General features: G+C 48.0%; 1 long non-coding RNA gene across 1 annotated transcript; it reads right to left on the bottom strand.

Annotated features, from left to right (window-relative positions):
* Nucleotides 1–4,945: 4,945 nt before the first annotated feature.
* LOC128122323 (uncharacterized) lies at nt 4,946–9,084 on the bottom strand. Its single transcript, XR_008222403.1, has 3 exons — nt 7,328–9,084; nt 6,569–6,743; nt 4,946–5,287 (listed from the first exon to the last, which is right to left on the bottom strand). It is a non-coding gene; the product is annotated as an uncharacterized LOC128122323 (long non-coding RNA).
* Between the last annotated feature and the right edge of the window lie 7 nt (nt 9,085–9,091).

Here is a 9,091-nt window from a genome sequence, read left to right as displayed (position 1 = left end):
GCTGCTCTTTTGGGGCTTCGTCCCAGCCTCGCTTGGTTCTGGAGCCGCCTGGGCAATCCACCCGCTCTCAGGTGCAGAGGAAGACCATCCTGAACAGGGCACCGGACCTCTCCCCCCTTTCTGATTTCTCCTGCAGGCTCTGAGACAGGGATCTAGAGAGGCTCATCTTGGAAATGCTAGCCGTTCAGCCAAGTGTCAGCTCTGGCAGCAGCAGAACCAGACCTTTTGACATGCACCCTCTCAGCGTTCCCATGCTACTCCGCGAAACAAGGAGTTTAATTTTCCAATTACTTGGTTAGTAATTGGGAAATTAACTTACTTGGTTAGTAACTTGTCCACTTGGCCCTCACAACGTTCTGGGAAGTAGGGAAGTGGCCCAGGCACAGAGGCCTTGGGGTTCTATAAGACAAAATGTCCTCCTGAGACTTCCTGTTGAAAATGTAGATGGCACAGAACCAGCTAGTGTGGTCACAGCCTTGCAGGTGCTACTATGGCTCCAGGCAGGGTTCTGCACAGAACAAGGAACAGAAACCAGAGAGCCTGTGCTCAAACTGTGGGTCTCCCTCCAAAGGTCTTCGTTCTGGCTCATGTACAGGCCAGGCCAGCAATAAAACCACTTTGTTGCCGGGCGGTGGTGGCGCACGCCTTTAATCCCAGCACTCGGGAGGCAGAGCCAGGCGGATCTCTGTGAGTTCGAGGCCAGCCTGGACTACCAAGCGAGTTCCAGGAAAGGCGCAAAGCTACACAGAGAAACCCTGTCTCGAAAAACCAAAAAAAAAAAAAAAAAACCACTTTGTGTGCTCTGGCATGTGTGTGTGTGTGTGTGTGTGTGTGTGTGTGTGTGTGTTTTGAGTCTCCTAAGAGTTTGGTGCTGAGGTTCAGGCCTTTAAAAGCACTTAAACCGGGCAGTGTCTGACACCCTCTTCTGGCTTCCACAAGCACCCACACATATACACACATATAAAAATAAATGGGGCCGGGCGGTGGTGGCGCACGCCTTTAATCCCAGCACTCGGGAGGCAGAGCCAGGCGGATCTCTGTGAGTTCGAGGCCAGCCTGGTCTCCAAAGCGAGTTCCAGGAAAGGCGCAAAGCTACACAGAGAAACCCTGTCTCGAAAAACCAAAAAAAAAAAAAAAAAACCAAAAAAAAAAAAAAAAAAAAAAAAAAAAAAAAAAAAAAAAAAAAAAAATAAATGGGTTTTAAAAATTAAAATCCAGCCGGGCAGCAGAGCCCAGCGGATCTCTGTGAGTTCGAGGCCAGCCTGGTCTACAGAGCAGGCTCCAAGACAGTCACCAAAACTACACAGAGAAACCTTGTAGAAAAAAAACAAAAAAAAATAAAATTAAATTAAAAAAAATTAAAATCCAGGTGTGATGGCACACACCTTTAATCCCGGCATTTGAGAGGCAGGGGCAGGCAGATTTCTCTGAGTTCAAGGCCAGTCTGGTATACAGAGAGACCAGCAAAGGCTACATAGTGAGACCCTGTCTCAAAATAAATAAGACCACAAATCAGGCAGAGGATCATTGTAAGTTCAAAGCCAATGTAGTTAAGTAAAGACTTCCAGGCCACCCAGGGTTATACAAGACCCAACTTGAAAAAGAAAGGGGGAGAAGAAGGAGGAAAAGGAGAAAGACTGCCCAAAGAAAAGACACCAGTGGTTTAGAAATGACAGATTGCATCTGTTTCTTCTTCAGGGGCTGCTGGAGCCCCAGATGTGCTTGATCACATGACCTTATATGTAGTAACTTCCCCATTTGTGGAGTGCTTACTGGGAGTTAGCCACCTGCCAAAAGCTTTACATATCTCATTTCATTCTCTCTCGCTCTCTCTCTCTCTGGTGTGTTTGTTGTTTTTACTGTGTGTGAGAGTGCATGTGTGTGAGTGGACAGCTGTACGTGTGCCTTAGTACACACGTGGACGTCAGAGAACAACTTTGGAAAGTCGGTTCTTTCCTTCCACCACGGGATCAGGGAATCAAACTCAGGTCATCAGGCTTATGCAGCAAACTCTTTTGCCTCATGGACCATTTCACCAACTCAAGTTTGGGGAACCTTTTGAGGTTAAGATTGTAAGCATATGCCGGGCAGTGGTGGCGCACGCCTTAATCCCAGCACTTAGGAGACAGAGGCAGGTGGATCTCTGTGAGTTTGAGGCCAGCCTGGTCTACAGAGCGAGTTCCAGGACAGGTTCCAAAGCTATACAGAGAAACCCTGTCTTGAAAAACAAACAAAAACAAAAAACAAAAGCTACTTTCATACCTAGTTTAGGATGAAGAAGCTAACCAGCCACCTTTGGTAAACTTGTTAAAGATCACATAAGAAAAACTTGAGACAGAACTTAAATCCAGACAAATTAATTTTAAAACCAGTGCTTCGCATCAGCATACTGACGCACACCTGTAATCTCAGCCCTTGGGAGGTAGAGGTGGGAAGAGCAGAAATTCAAAGTCATCCCGACTGTGGAGGGAGTTTGAGGACCAACCTGGGCTACATGCTACCCTACCTGAAGAAAGAAACAAATTTATCTTCTTTTGCTTCATGCCTACAGATCCAATGTGACTGATTGTTTCCAGTTCCTGCTGTCAGGACTTCCCTACCATGAGGGACTTGAACTGTGTCACATATCTCTAGACTGCTATGTAGATGAAGATGACCTCGGACTTCAGACTCTCCAGCCTTCTCCCGTCAAGTGCTAGAATCACAGTTATTCACAGATTGAGCATCATGACTTTATCAATGACTTCAACCAAAGTGTGAATGAACCACAGCAGTAATTCCAGACATTGTCTGGTGTCTTTCCTAAGTCTCCTCGCCTTTCCATTTACCCAGCTATGAAACACAGGTGTGCCCACAAGGCCTGTGAGTGGTCCTACATCCAGAGATGAAGTGGTTATCTGAGTGAGAAGTGTTCCCCATAAGCGCAGGCCTTTGAACTCTTGGTCCCGGTTGGTGGTATTGTTTGAAGTGAGAGAGAGAGGTGTGGCCTTGCTGGTGGAAATACATCACTGTGGGCAGGCTTGAGGGTTCAAAGCTTCGCCTCACTACCAGTTTGTTCTCTCTGCTTGTACTACTTGGCTTCCTGATTCTGCCTCCCTGGCAGGATGGACTCTTACCTCTCTGGAATCAGAAATAAACACTTTTTTTTTTTTTTAAAGACAGGTCTCTCTACATAGTCCTGGCTGTCCTGGATCTCACTATATAGACCAGGCTGGTCTCAAACTTACAGGAATCCTCCTGCCTCTGCTTCCTGAGTGCTAGGGTCAAAGGTATGTACCATCATTCCTGGCTAAACTCTCCTTCTGGAGCTGCTTTTGGCCTTGGTGCCCCATGGCAACAACAGAAAAGAAAATAACGCGGATGAGCTGTCCTCAAGGATGAGATGAGACTCAGAAAAAGGGACGTTTAGTCAGCCTGCTGGGCCAACGATCCCCTATGACCTGATTGGCTTGTGAGGATCTCAAACTATGCACAAATGATAATGACTCTCATTCTAAAGTTCACCCTGAGGTGAACTGCCAAGAGATTAGTTGGTATTTGTTCTACAAATGACTGAAGAAGATTAGTATGACTTAGTGTGTGGATTTTCAAACATCATACAGACTAAGGCATGGCCACTCTGGCTGTATCTTACCTCCCTCTTGAGGGCTCTGATGCAACTCCTTAAGCATTCAGGGAGAGAGCCACACTAGACACATGGGACAACCCATAAATCATTGCAGCAGGACAAGCCCTGGAACTCTCACTGGATCTACTTAAGTTACTTCCATGCATCATTTTATGCAGCTGCAAAGTAAAGTTAAGGGCTGGGCAGATGGCTCAGTGGTTAAGAGCACTGAGGGCTCTTCAGAGGACCACGGTTCAATTCCCAGCACCACATAACTAACAACTGTCTGTAGCTCCAGTTCCAAGGGGTATGACGCCCTCTTCTGGCCTCCATGGGCACTTCACACATGTGGTGCACAGAGACATGCAAGCAAAACACCCATTCACATAAAATAAAAATGTCTTTTTTAAAAAGTCTAAAAATAGCCGGGCGGTGGTGGCGCACGCCTTTAATCCCAGCACTCGGGAGGCAGAGCCAGGCGGATCTCTGTGAGTTCGAGGCCAGCCTGAGCTACCAAGTGAGTTCCAGGAAAGGCGCAAAGCTACACAGAGAAACCCTGTCTCAAAAAACCAAAAAAAAAAAAAAAAAAAAAGTCTAAAAATAGGGCTGGAGAGATGGCTCAGAGGTTAAGAGCACTGACTGCTCTTCCAGAGGTCCTGAGTTCAATTCCCAGCAACCACATGGTGGCTCACAGTCATCTATAACGAGATCTGGTGCCCTCTTCTGGCCTGCAGGCATACATGCTGTATACATAATAAATAAATAAATTTAAAAAATAAATAAATAAAAAGTCTAAAAATAAAATAAAATGAAATTAATGGGAAAAAGTGATAAGTTTTAGGCCTCCTGAAGGCCTCTCCACCGACGCATTCAGGGTGATTCCCCACCCCTGCAGAGAGGAGACAGGGTTGAGGAGGGTGGGGGGGTGTTTCGGGGATGCTGCTTATATACCCTGTGGGAGTGGTCTTTAGCCTCTCTAGGGGAGGAGCTGTATTTGGCAGGCTTTGAAGGGGCAGGTTTAGGGAAAGAGATGGGGAGGGGAGTTGAGGTGGATCTTCCACCAGACTCCTTCCAAACAGTAAGTTTTGTTTCACTTCAGTCAATGTTAGGGACTAGAGAGATAGCTTACTGGTTGCTTGTTATTCTTACAGAGGACCTGGGTTTGGTTCCTGGCACCCACACTGGGTGGCTCATAGTCATCTGTAACTCTACTTTCGGGGGTCTGGCACCTCCTCCTGGCCTCTGTGGGCCTCAGGTACTCACATGGTGCACGTACACATATGCAATCAAAATATTCACAAACATTAAAAAAAAAAAAAGAAAAGAAAGAGCCAGGCATAGTGGTGCTCGCCTTTAATCCAACACTACAGAGGCAGAGGCAGGAGAATCTCTGTGAGTTCCATGCCAGCCTGGTCTATGTAGAAGGTTCCAGGCTAGCCTGGGTGACATAATGAGACCTTGTCTCAGAGAGAGAGAGAGAGAGAGAGAGAGAGAGAGAGAGAGAGAGAGAGAGAGAGAGAGAGAGAGACGAAGGGAGAGAGAATATGCAGGCAAGCGAGCTTGCTTATATTCTCTTTTAATTAATTAAACTAGTATTCCTGTACTTGGACATTATTGTTTTTCAGCTGAGAAACAAGATGGCCCATGAAAATTCTCTATCTTCAGGTTAGATATGAGAACCTGAAACCAAAGGACAGAGAGATTTTTGTTTGTCCATTTGCTTTTTGCTTATCACCCCCCCCCAAACACACCTTGGAAGTATGTGTGGAACCCAGGAAAGAACCTTTTTCTTAAATCAGAATGTTAATATGTACCCAAGGTGAGTCTTGAATTCAAGATCCTCCAGCCTCCTCCCTTGTTCTCTCCCACTCCCTTCCCCACCTCTCTGTCTCTCGTGATTTGTTTATTTTTATTTTATGTGAGTTGGTGTTTTCATGTATGTGTCTATGTGAGGATGTTGGATCTCCTGGAGCTAAAATTACAGACAGTGAGCTGCCATGTGGATGCTGGGAATTGAACCCAGGTCCTCTAGAAGAACAGCCAGTGCTCTTAACTACTAAACCATCTCTCCAGACCCTAATCTTTTTTTCTGGGGGGGGGCAGGGTTTGAGACAAGGTTTTTCTGTGTAGCCCTGGCTGACCCAGAACTCATGCTGTAGACCAGGCAGGCCTCAAACACAGCAATCTACCCTAGTGCTAGGACTAAAGGCATGTGACAGGCCACCACCTCTGAAATGCTGAGGTAACAAGTGTGCCTTCTTACTACCGTCTGTGAGGGACCATTTTGATGATCCAAAGGTTGTGCCCTGGTACCAACAGAACTGGATCCGAAAGGTCTTTGCTCTGGTCTCAGCTTATCTAAACTGAATAAAAACTACTTTTCTCTAAGTCTGTGTGCCTGCCCTCTAGTGGTGTTGGCTGTATACTACAATAATGATCTTGAAAGTATTTAAATTTACCTCTTGTGTCCTCTCAAGGCTGCGTGGGACCTGTCCCACCCAGGCTTCTAGGGCACTGCACCTTCCTTTATCTGAACTTTAGAAAACGTCTTGGCTTTGTTATCTTGGGGACTGAACCCAAGGCTTCCTGCATGCTAGCTGAGCAAGTGCTCTGCCACTGAACTAACTTTAAGGTGCACGTCTGACTCAGTATGGAGTGAGACCCTGGAGCTTGAACTTTTGTCAAGCACCCTGGGTAGCTCTGATGCACAGACATTCAAGGCACAGCTTGAAAAGTGAGGCTTTGGAGTACAGGGGGGTATAACTCAGGGTCACGTGGTGTGCTTTACATGAATAAAGCCCCACCACCACTACCATTACTGATAATAATTGAAATAATACTCTGTAACTGTCTCCCAATTCCCCTTTCCCTCACCTTGTTATCTCCTGAGCTCAGGCTCCCTTGGGCTTTGGGGAATCTGGGGCCCAGGATTAAGTCACTCCACTTTGCCTACTTTCATACCGTGTTTCCAGAAGAACACTTTTGGCTCGGCACTGAGGAAACCGCAGCTGCCTGTGGGCCACCAGCACACGCCAAGTGAGATCAGCAAGAAAGAAGCTGGCAAAGAGTGTGCCAACCGTGGGTCCGGTGAATTTGCACCGTGCTAAGTGGTTTCAAACAACTTCTTCTTAAAACCCTACGAGAAACCATACTTTAGGATTTGTACTGTTTTGGAGATGAGGAAAATATCATCCCTAAGCTCACTTGCCAGTCAGCACTGGAATGGAAAGTTTGCCTAATTCAGTGCTTCTCGACTAGGGTCGATTTGGACTCCCCAGAGGAAAATTGGGGACACTTCTGTTAGTTATAATTGGGGTCCTGTGCTGCTGGGATCTAGGATAGAGGCCCGGGTAGTGCTGACCGTCGTACTGTGCACAGGGCAGCCATGTACACAAGAAACTATCTGGCTCAACCTATCAATAGTGCTAAGGTTGAGAAATCTCAGCCTGAAGCCCATGCTCTTGGCCTTGAGGTGGTGGGAGGAGGTTAGAATAACACACAGAAGGGCCACCACAGGGGTCTTGAGTGAGGAGGGGATGGGGCTCCTATGCTAGGGAGAATGGAGAATGGGGCAGCTTGTGGAAACTCCTCTTTCTTCCAAGCTTGGCCAGAGCCCTACTCAATTTCCCCCAACCCTGCCAAGTCAGTCCCGGGACTTCACACCAAGTTTGTCCTGGAGTGACCCTGACCCCCAGCTCAGAGCTGGGGGAACATATTCACCTGGGTCCTCCCGTAAGAGTTCCCAGAAGACGACCCTGGCTTCCAGGACCCGTGTGTTCCACCTGCAGTACCTGAGCTAACAAAATGTTGGCACATTAGCTGTGGGAGGGGGTGGGTTAAAATAAAAGATTAGTGGCGCCTAAGAAGTGAGACGTGGAGGAAGCAGGCAAAGGCAGAGGACTCCACCAGCTACCTGACCTAGGAAGGGAAACAGCGAGAAAGGGGCAGCTGGCACAGGAAACAGGGTTCTGACCCACCCGGCTTACTTTACACAACCTTTCCTTTTCCCTAGGCCTGGGCTCGGTTTCCCTGTACCATCCAGAGAGCCTATTGGAGCACCCACACTCAGCTAGCCACCATAACAGGCCTCCCCACCAAACGGACTGTGCTGACAAGAAATATCTCCGGTTCCAGTTTCCTCAGAACTCTGAAAAACTAAGGAGAAGATGTTAGGGGAGGTGGCAATCCTGGAGTGATGGAGAAAAGATCACTGAAAGAACAAAACCATACCCCTCCACCCTCCATGCTTGGGGTTCCATTTCCTTCCCTTACCACCCAATGGGGACACGGGGTGGGGGGGGGGGGCGGATCTGAGCAAAGGAGACGGAGAAGGACAGGCTGAAAGGAGGAGGATGTGGTTAAGGCTGACTCGTCCCCTGGGGTCGAACAATCAGCTGTTACTGGGGCGGAAGGCAGGAAGTCTCCTTAAAGGCACAATGTCCTGAGCGCAGAACTTAGGAGTCTGAAGGAACATTAGCAGTCACCTAGCACATACTTGACCCAGGAGCTACCTCAGACTCCCCTCTCATTTCTCCGCCTCATTTGCCGGCACCCTCAATCTGGATATGATGCAAAAGTCATGAACCCCGGGCCACAAGTTCCTCTTTGAGGGTGAGGAGGGAGTGATGAGGTGGTCCCAGGCTTGTCCCTTTAAATAAGCAATTCAGCAGCTTTTGCCAAGTCATTGGGTTCATTTCAGTTTTTGCCCATCCCCCATTCTTCAGACTCTGATTGGCCCCTGGGGAAGGAGCAGCCTCTTCATTGGTCTCCACCTTTGAAATCACTTCCCTAAGTAGGCCTGAGTCAGTGAAGCGCTTTGGAGGCCCGGACTGAATGGGTGCAAGTCAAAGAATGGGGTTTCTGGCTGTATTACTTTTCCACAGATCGTCCCCTAATTTCTAAACAGAAGCCTTCTCTCTAAAGTGAGAGCTGTGCTATATAAATCCTTTGTTAGGAAGCTGCCCGTTGAGAAGCCGTGGCTCTTCGGCGACCAGGACGAGACAGACCTTTACTAGAAAAGACTCCTCTCACTAGACCCACGAAGGGTAGACTAGATCTCCAGTGAAGACTGGGGCCGCGCGGCTGACAGTCGTCCCTATACCCCGAAGCCCTCGGGAGTTCTGCTGCATCGATGGCTGACTTCCATCTTCAGTTCTGCCCAATCCTGTTGCTTTGCGAGCTCCACCTTCCTTAACTCAGGCCTTCTGTGGAGGCTGGTGAATCAGTTCTGAGGTTGTCTAAAAGAAGTTCCAAGAAGGAGGGGCTATAGCCCTTTAAGGACTTCCCCGCGACCGATTCAGAGATCAGTTTAAAAATGCCAACTCACAGAGCGCGCTGCATTCTGGGAAGCCGGGTGTCACCGTAAGAACTTCATTGACCAAGATGCACTGCAAAAACACACGCCTTCACTTCCTTCTGCTCTTTAAACTATGGCTTGACGTAGAACTGGTCTAAGCAAGTGGCCTAGGCCGAGGGCTAGCCACA

The sequence above is a fragment of the Peromyscus californicus genome, unplaced genomic scaffold (genome assembly GCF_007827085.1).
Source record: "Peromyscus californicus insignis strain IS unplaced genomic scaffold, ASM782708v3 Scaffold_3__1_contigs__length_106647218, whole genome shotgun sequence".
In the NCBI taxonomy this organism is placed as follows: domain Eukaryota; kingdom Metazoa; phylum Chordata; class Mammalia; order Rodentia; family Cricetidae; genus Peromyscus; species Peromyscus californicus.
This window is presented reverse-complemented; position numbering and strand designations above follow the sequence as displayed.